This window comes from Ochotona curzoniae, unplaced genomic scaffold (assembly GCF_017591425.1).
Source record: "Ochotona curzoniae isolate NIBS_2020 unplaced genomic scaffold, NIBS_Ocur_1.0 contig_4692, whole genome shotgun sequence".
NCBI lineage: Eukaryota > Metazoa > Chordata > Mammalia > Lagomorpha > Ochotonidae > Ochotona > Ochotona curzoniae.
The window spans coordinates 1,099,807-1,109,652 of record NW_024466361.1 but is presented as its reverse complement, the minus strand read 5'-3'; positions in this window follow the sequence as shown (position 1 = coordinate 1,109,652).

Below are 9,846 nucleotides of genomic sequence, written 5' to 3'. Positions count from 1 at the left end.
AGAACAGTAAGGGCAAAGTTAGGCATGAATTTGAAAAAAGTAAATACAGTGGAATACCAAAGGGAAGGAACTGAATAGGGAACCGAGAAGGGCATCTCGCCTGGGGCTAAGCGGGGACTCCTGGGCACGTCACTTGGCCAGTGAAGGAGCCTCGGTCACACCCAGGTTGACATGGGTGGGATGTTGACTGGCTGTGCTTGAATGCCCAGCAAAGCCCAGCTGCACACCCTGCACAGACTCCTTCCACTTCCCCAACGAGGGAGCGAATATATTTTAAACCTACTGTTATTTGGTTTTGTTCAGGACCACAGCATTTAGGGACCATGCCTCTCAGGAAGCAGAGATAATGGGATGATTTATCATGGACGATTATCACAAAATCACATAAAGTAATGAAAGCTGTCACAGACTCCACTCCTAATGGTCTTTCTCGTTGACCTCCTTCCTGCTGGCTTGAAAGCGAACTGGAGAATTCTAGCATGGAGCCAACCCAGGGGATTGGGCTGTTTAATTCACTCAAGCACTCAACCATAAACACACTTTTCAGAAGTAAAGACAACTTCTGTAACTTTTTAATTAAAGTACAAAAGCCCTTAATTAAAGATATGTAAGTCACCGGGAAAACTTGAAATCTTCCTAGTCTTTGGAAACATTGTGTGAGTGCATCTGTGTGTGAGTGTGTCTCTGTGTGTGAGTGTGTGTGTGTGTCTCTGTGTGAGTGTGTCTCTGTGTGTGAGTGTGTGTGTGTCTGTGTGTGAGTGTGTCTCTGTGTGTGTGTCTGTGTGAGTGTGTCTGTGTGTGAGTGTGTCTCTGTGTGAGTGTGTCTGTGTGAGTGTGTCTGTGTGTGAGTGTGTCTGTGTGTGAGTGTGTGTCTGTGTGTGAGTGTGTCTCTGTGTGAGTGTGTCTCTGTGTGTGTGTCTGTGTGTGAGTGTGTCTCTGTGTGTGAGTGTGTGTGTCTGTGTGTGAGTGTGTGTCTGTGTGTGAGTGTGTGTGTGTGTGTGAGTGTGTCTGTGTGTGAGTGTGTGTCTGTGTGAGTGTGTGTGTCTGTGTGTGAGTGTGTCTGTGTGTGAGTGTGTCTCTGTGTGAGTGTGTGTGTCTCTGTGTGAGTATGTGTGTCTGTGTGAGTGTGTGTGTCTGTGTGTGAGTGTGTCTGTGTGTGAGTGTCTCTGTGTGTGAGTGTGTCTCTGTGTGTGAGTGTGTCTCTGTGTTTCCAGGGTGCTCACTCTAACCTCAGAGGCAAAACAGTGTGTACAGGCGCAGTGCTGCTCTCCTAGGTCCTGGAGCAGCGAGGGGCTCAGCAAGATCAGACTCCCAGTGGTCAGGTGGTGGTGGGCTGCTGGCGAGGAGCATGAACTCCATGGAGACAGGTGTTGGAACGGTGCCCTGAGCCTGGAGTCTCCCTCAGCCTCAGTCCATACTCCATCTCAGGTTGGTCAAGGTCAGACACGTCTGGGAGGAGAGGAACGAAGTCAAACCACACCCAAGGAAATTGTCAGAAGAGTTGCAGATACAGAAGCTTCCATAGCACTGTTACCCTGGGCTTCTTTCCAAGTCAGCATTGTGCAAGAAAGGACCTCCCTGGAAGAAATACTCAAGGGACACTGCCATCTAATGACATGTATGAATGTAGATTGAATCCTGGTTATTTAAAAAAATCTATAGAACATATCTCTGTGAACACAACTGAAAAATATGGTGAAAAACCGAGTCCAGACTCTATGAGAGACAGCTTTATGAACTATGATTAATTTGATTAAGTGTGACAATGATATTGCAAGAGAGTGTTTTGCCCTCAGAAGTGAGTGTTGAAGTGGCTGGAGGTGAAATTGCATGGCGTCTACAAACATGGTAAAGTGTCAGCAATGGTTGTGTGTAGGTGGAGGACACCCCTGGATTGACCTCACTGCTCTTTAGGTTCTGAGTGGACAAGTGGAACAACTATTGTGAGGGGAAAGAATGGCAGTGTCTTTTCCTCGGTCTCTGGGAGATGTCCTCCTCTGGGACAGCCTGCAAGTTCCTGATGCTGAATCAGCGTAGCATGGTTCCTCCTCCAAGCCGTGACCCAGCATCTGCATGCTCTGCATGTACCACTCCTGTTGCAGTGTGAGCTCCGGCCCATAGGCAGCTCTTTGGGCTCGCCCTGCTGCCTGGGGGTGTAGATGTAGGTCCCACCTTCTGCCGAGTAGCCCCTGTTCTCATGGAGCTCCCAGGCCAGCGGAGACACAGGTGGGCAGTCAGGCAGATGGTTCTCCACGGAGAAGCTTCTAATGCAGACGCAGCTACTTGCAAGAGCTCATGATTTAAATAAACAGCAAGGTTATTTGGGTGAGCAATATTTTGAAATGCGTGCATACAAAGGGCCTTTCAAAAGTTAGTATGATGAACTCTTTTTTTTGCATCAAAATAAGTGTATCTTTTATTCAAATTTCCCACAAGCATTTGAAGTATCTGAGTAGTTAACCACGTCTAAGGTGATGCCTGTGCTCTCCCAAGTATTTGTGATGTCATGACCCTTCTCTGTTTAAAGATACAACACGGAGGCATCAAAAGCATCCACCTGGCACCTGTTGTTCTCTGAGGCAAGCAACAAACATCATCATTGGCTTCTAGAGATAGTGTGGCAAGTGAAGGGCAGGAGGCCACAGCACATGAAACTGGCTGGATTTATTGTGGAGCTTACAATGATCCCCAGGGTCTAGAATGGGACATGGGTCAAGTCTAGCAAAGACGTGTGTCTGAGTGTAGCTGTCCCCAGACCAGAGAAATCTCCAAGCTTCCTTGGCTCCTGGGCAGAGCCATCACATTCTTTGGGCACTCAGTGCCTATGTGTGTGAGATGGAAGTACGCGTGAGGCCAGCCAATGTGTCCTGGCCACACAACTGCAGAGAAAATGGCTCTGGTACTTCCTAGCCAGAACATAAGTAGCCCTTGACCAAAAGTAGCAAGGGCTTTCATTCGGAGAGTTGGAGCAGGGACTTGGAGATCACCGCAGCCCGTGGATTTCAAAGGTCGCTGCTGGGAGGAGGGGTTAAAACCCATCAAAAGCTCAGATTGAAGTCAAGACTCACCCCGTTTGAAGCCACAGTCCCAGTCCACTGCCCCTCCGCGAGATGACAGCATGACTTCCTGGCTGCCATAACAAAGTACTACAAACTCGGTGGCTTGACAACCTGCTCCAGCCCTTTCTCACAGCTTCTGCTGGTTTCATGGCTGGAAACTACCAACTCGCACGTGCACATCTGGAGTAAATCTCTCCTTTGGTAAGGACACAGTCCTGTTGGGCTAGGGGCCCACCCACCCCTGAGCGACTTGAGCTTATGACATCTGCCATGGTCCTACCTGAATAGGACCAATCTGAGGTACTGGTGGCGTCTTTAACATAGGCACTGCCAAGGGAGGGGTGTGACTCAGTCCTTGTCTGTGAATGGAGGGAAGTAGCTTGCCAGGGCTCAAGCAGACTGGCTACCTGGGACTCAACCCGTTGTTGGTTCTTTGTTGAGTTCTGTCTGTCCCTCCTACCTAACACTCACTCTCAATCACCATTCCCAAGATCCAGCGCAACACTCGTTTGGTGGGGCCTCTCACTCACCTGCTGCTGGTGAAAGCTGAGATCACTTTGGGGGATATGCCACTCTGTCTCCAGTGTGTCAGGGGTGGACCTGTTCCACCCAGGGCTTTGCCTCTGAAGCCCTGGCCTAACCTGTCGCTGGAAGGTAGCTTTCCTGGATCTTTTTCTGGGTCACCCTTCTCACTTTTGGGAATCCCTGATGTTCTTCCAGGGATTTCCATCTTGGCCCAGGACAGTCAGGTGGAATCGATCTCTGTTAGGATGTAAGCAGCCTCTGGCTGGTGGTCCCGTCACCATTACCTGTGCAAATGTCACTAGCATCATGTTCATTTTAGAGCGAGTTGGGAACAGCATGACACCCAGACGGTGACAAACTATCATGACATGCTTTTTTCTTTCGCTTGCAGAAGGAGACCTCAGACCTGAATCCGGAAGGGGCAGCTAACCCAGCCAGGTGGGAGCCAGCGCGGACACAGGAGGCGGCCGCCTGACTGGCCCCTGACTCGAGTTCATTTCCATTCCCCAGCAGCCCACGCCACACGTCAGCTGCGCGGGCAGCTTCCTCTCCACAGATCACATGGCCCGGTGATTTTATCTTGTTAAAATTGAGACTAAACAAAACAGATAAGCGCTCTATCATCTTCATGAATTAATTCAAGTGTGGTCCGTCTTCGAAACGGTGGCTGCTGTGTCATTTGCATCCCCAGACATACAGGTTGGGTGAGCAAGTTGTGTTCATTTGGTTCTGATGTCTGTGTGTTGGGGGTGCACACGCATGCATGTTTGAGGGGCAGGGTCTGCGCGTGCAGGACCTACCCCAGATCAATCTGGATACAGCATGAAGGCAAGCAGAGTAACTTGTGGGACCAACCAAGGGCGGGTTAGGGTTTGCTGGTTAGTTTTCTTTCTCCTTCAGTAAATAAATAAGTAAGCAGTCATTTTGGGGGGGGTGATTATTTCTGATTAAATACTTAGGCTTGTTTTGGTATTCATCTTCCTGTGGCAGCCCCTGACCTAGTGACAATGTGTAATTCTGTTAGCATTATCTCTCCATCGTCGGAGTGGGGCTGCCGGTTGGACGACAGCCACATAAAGGACTACAGTGTTCAGGAGACTTATTTCCTTAGCAAGTTTATTCATTTATCGGCAGCTCGTTTAAAGAGAGCTAGAGGGGAACCAGTCAAACCGTTCAGAGAGAATTTAACAGCTTTTTTTCTTTTTCTTTTTTTTTTAAGGCACATCCAAAGATCGTTCTGGGAGGCTGGGAGGGAAGTTAAATGAATGAACGATGCCTTCATAGCAAACAAGGGATGGCAGAGGCTAATGTGTATGGGCCCTTGATTTAGAGTTCTTATCTGTGTGCTATGGTTGTGCGTGGGACTCCTGGGTGTGCTTAGCTGAGTAGTCACTAAGTGGCCTTCTCTCACCGCACCCAAGCCCGTCCTTGTCTCCTGCCCATGGGGCGATGCTGAGGGAGAAAGAGATTATCTTTCTGACATGCCTGGAGTTCCTGCAAAGACAGGTGGGGGCAGGCAGTAGACGCTGGCGTTCTCCTGTCTGCTGGCGGAAGGCAGGGCTTCCGGGGAGCATTGCTCAGTTGATGTCGAGAGGGGCCTTTCACTTCCAGAGCTGACGGCTATCCTCCTCGTCTCCTTGAACCTGTGACCCCGGTGTGACAGAGCCCACCAGCCAAGCAACATCCCAAAGGTGGAGAGCCAGGGGGAGACCCCAGAGGTGGGGGAAGCCAAGGGACAGATAACACCTCCTGCAAGATGCTTGCTGGCAAGGCACTGGTAATCCTGTTTTCTGGGATTTGCAGTATTTTCATAGCAGGGTTGGAAAGGACTGTGACAGATGCACACCCTACCCATTAAAAATTGCAGCACTAATACGTTCGGAACAGAGAAAAGGAACAGCCGTTTGCTCTGTCCCTCACAGTCGTTTATATTCTTTGAAGTGTCTCCATGGGACGTGGGGCTAACAGAGCAGTCCTCTGTCTTCAAGTGCCAGCATCGCACACGTTCCGGCTGCTGCACTTCCCCTCCAGCTCCCTGCTCTGGCCTGGGAAAGCAGTCCAGGATGGTCCAGGGCCTTGGGCCCCTGCACCCATGTAGGAAACCAAGAAGAAGCTCCTGGCTTCGCATCAGCTCAGCTCCAGTCTTTGTGGCCACTTAGGGATGGAACAAGTAGATGGAAGACCATTTTGTTTCTTCCTCTCTCTGTTAAGAGCCGCCTTTTAAGTAAAAAATAAAATCAATCTTTTTAAAAAATATAACAAGTGTCTCCAGGGGCCAGCATCATGGTGCAGTGGGTGAAGTCGCCCCCTGCAATGCCAGCATCCCATGTTGGGACCTCTGTTCTGGTTCCCACTGCTCCCAGCTGCTGCGCCCAAGGGCAGTGGGGAATGGCCCACTCACCCTTCCCATGGCAGACCTTGGATGGAGCTCCAGCCTCCTGGCTCCCACCTGGCCTTCCTCACCATGTGCAGGAAGATCTCTCTCTTTCTCCCCTTTTTCTGTCACTCTGCCTTAAAAATAGGTAAATAATAATAATAATAATAAAATAAAAACATTGTCTCCAGATTTTGATAAGAAGATCTAGAGCTTTAACATACATTTTCCGAGCAGTCCGGAGATGCTGTGTGCTCACGGACGGGCTCTGCACAGGCTCATGTCTTCATGGATTGTTCGTTACAAAACTCATCAGACTGTGAATATTAAACAGTCTAAAAGAATGGTAGTATATATGGAAGCAGAGGTTATAATACTTTTTCTCTGGAGTTGTGGGCAAAGGAGAGGTGCTTACAACCCAACACTGGCAGTTTCTTCTTCCTCTCCTCCTTCTCTTTCTTAACTATTTTTAAAGGCAAAATTGGAGAGAGAAGGAGACACAGAGATCTTCCATCTGTCGGTCTGCTTCCCAAATGGCTGTAGCAGCCAAAGCTGAACTGATCCAGCGCTGGGAGTCAGGAGGTTCTGCTGGTTTTCCTGTATGGGTGCAAGCACTTGAGCCATCCTCTACTGCCTTCCCAGGCCATACAGAGGGAGCTGGATCCGAGGTGGAGCAGCCAAGACTTGAACAGGCACCTGTTGTGTGGTAGGCAGCTAGTTCAGGGTCACAAGCTTGGAAACCACTCCCCCCTCCTAAGTATTCGCTTCTGCCCATTCATCATCACCTGGGACCTGAGAGGGGATGCTATTGCCTTGTTGTGTAACCACACCCCTTGCAACCCCCTCCCCTGCGAGCCCCCATAAAGGTCCATGATAGGGAGGGGCTCCCCCTTGGTCGCTTGCTTCCATCACTATGGCACTCCTACTCTTGGCCTCCCTAGTACCTGCCTGCTTTCTGGCCTCCCGTGGACAGACATACAGGGACAGCTGGCCCCTGAGCATGGCCCCTGTATGTCTGTATGCCTCACCCTCTGTTCACTGCTTGGGCAAGTCAGTGAAGATGTTAATGCTAAGATGCTTTGTATTTCTACTTTGTGTACTTTCAAGAGTTCCAGGAGAGGTGAGGCCTAGCAGTAATGGAATGTGAGCAGAGAAGCCAGGGAAAGGTGAATGTCTGCAGCTTTGTAAGTGTGTCCAGGCTGTTTGCTGCATGTCTCTTAGGATAACTTCTATTGCTGGGAGAGCTGGGATATAGGTCTTCAGTCTAATGGATGGACTTCAGGGTAATGAACATTTGTTCCTCTTAGAGTTTCAGTTGATGGATTGCCATAAGGATGTGTCATTTGCTGATTTCTAGAGGGCCCTGTTATCACCAAGCTTGGTAATAAAGACTCCTTAGTACACCCTAGACTTGTCTAGTGTGATCTCACGTGCACCCTGCAACATACCCATATGGGACAACTACGTGTACTTGGTTGCTGCAGACGGAAGACTTCCTAACAGATTCAGCTCCTCTTTCCAATCAGATGTTGCTTAGACACATTCTGTCTTCAGTTCGTTTTCTTAGTCTCCTGTTTACTCCCTGGTTTATAAGGCCAATTTGATCCACAGGCCTAAGAAGTTCTATAACTTCAAGGTCTTTTTATAGCTTGATTGATTTCTTTAATTCTTACAGTTCCTCTTTCCAGTTGTCCTCTGTGCATGTGTTTGTATGCTTATGGTGACTTGGTGCATTTCTTCCCAGCATGTTCTGCCCCTACCAGCCTTTTCATGGTTTCCCAAACTTGAATCCTTTGGTGACAAGTGTCCCACCTCAGTGCCCATGTGTAGTCCCTTCCACTGTCTTCCATGCTCGTCACCTGGCCAGCTTCTTCTTGACCTCAAAATCCCAACCCACACGTTACGCCCAATCGCAGGAAGCTTTCCCTGACCTGCAGTGCCAGGCTTCACTGCTCCCCTCCCAGGTGCGCACTCGGCCACAGCAGAGGCTGCACTGCTTTGAGCTCTGACGAGCACCCGGCAGTGGAGGACACGAGTTTGAGCTCTGAATGTATTTTTACAGTAAGTGAACACAACACTCAGAGAGTGGGCACTGGGTGCCTGCTCATCTGATTTCATGGCTTTGTTGCCCAAGGGAATACTTCAGTGTTCATGAAATTGAGATACTAAAAAAATAGAGAAACCCAGGCTTCAATGCGAGATGCTGGTTAAATATTGTAGTCATCCCATAATTTAAAATCCTGGCTTAGAAGAACATATACTAATGTTGCTGTTATTTCTCATTGGGATGAACCTGATTTTTAAAATATCAAAATAACAGAGACACAATTAATAATAATAATAAAGGCAGCTGTAATTTGAAGATGGTGTTTTGATTAGAATCAGGATGCGTTGTTTTCTGAGTGGACCTCTCTTCCTGACAGTCCTTACACTTGAGCACCAACAGTGGGCTCCACTGTGTACTTGGCTGCCTGTTCCCACTCATCTGGAAGTCCAGGAGGGCAGGGACTGCAGCTAAATCAGCTTTGATGGGCAGTACAGTGACATACGGCAGGCAGGCAATGAATGTCTTCTTGAATGGTGCTTCTCAATGTGGTATGAGTTACACAAAACATCTCCTTGGTATATTTCACTCTAAAATTGCAATGAAATGAGAAAAAAAATGTATGGTCCCCTGAGAAATCTGTGGCATCTGTTATGATCCTAAAAAACACTCCTATTCTTGCCATCGTCTTATCTTTCATCCCTTCCCCACCCTTCACCCGTATCTTCTCTTCTCCTTCAAGAGGTGTTCTTTCTTCCTTATAGTTTTAATGCTCAAATAAACATGAAGAATCAGGAGAGGAAATTATGAGCATGCCTGAAGGTGTTGATAAAGCACTGGGAGGGAGAAGAGCTGGATGCGTTGGTTTTATTGCAAAAGAAGAAGCGATGAGGGCATTGCTAATGCTGAGCAGGAGACAGAAGACTAGGAAGGCGACGCAGTGTTAGACTGAAAAGTTAAGAAGAGGAAAACAAGGTTCCTTCATACAGGAGGACGTTTGGTAGTGGGATAACTTCCCCCAGAGGAGGGATGGGAATATCATGCTTCCAGTCATTTAAGACAAACTGGATGAGAACTGACTTGCTGAATTGCTGCTTCCAGAGTGTGAGAGCTGGGACTGGGGCCGGACAAGTCTGGGGATGGGACAGATTGAGGTAGGCTCCCACACCCACTGGCATGAGAGCCAGAATGTGCATGGGCCAACCAGGCTACGCTGCAGCATCAGCTGGTACATGCCAGGACTGGGTGCAAGTCACATCAGGCTAGACCATGATACCCCCTGGCAAGCACAAAGATCCAGGGCTGAGGGCTTGCCTGGCAGAGGAACTGTGGGCACTCCCCTACAGCTCCTGAGCTATGCCCCCAGCTGGTGAGCACCAGAACCAGGGCTGGGGGTATGCCAGGATGGACAAGGCCACAGCACCTGTTGGCATGTGTTCAGGTCAGGTGTGGGTGCAAGGTTGAGCTGACCTTAGCTGCAGCACTCATGGGTATACCTGAGAGCCAGAAGGGATGTGGTCTGGGCCAGAATAGGCCATAGCAGAGGCTGAGACATGCAAAAATCCAGGCTAGGGGTGGACCTGGTAGGAGTTGTTGAGGGTTGTCCTGAGTGGGGCACAGCACCTGCTAGAATGCACGAAGACTGGGTCTGTGGACCAGCTGGACTGAACCATAGCACCCATTGTTACATGTGATCTATGGGGCTGGGGCAGAACTGACCAGGCAAATGCCTCCTCAGGTATTTGTGTTGGCTGGTGCAACTAACAAACTGAATCTGACCCTGCACTGGCTGACACACATACGAGTCAAGTCAGAGGTCACCCTGGACAAGGGGGGACTCTTGA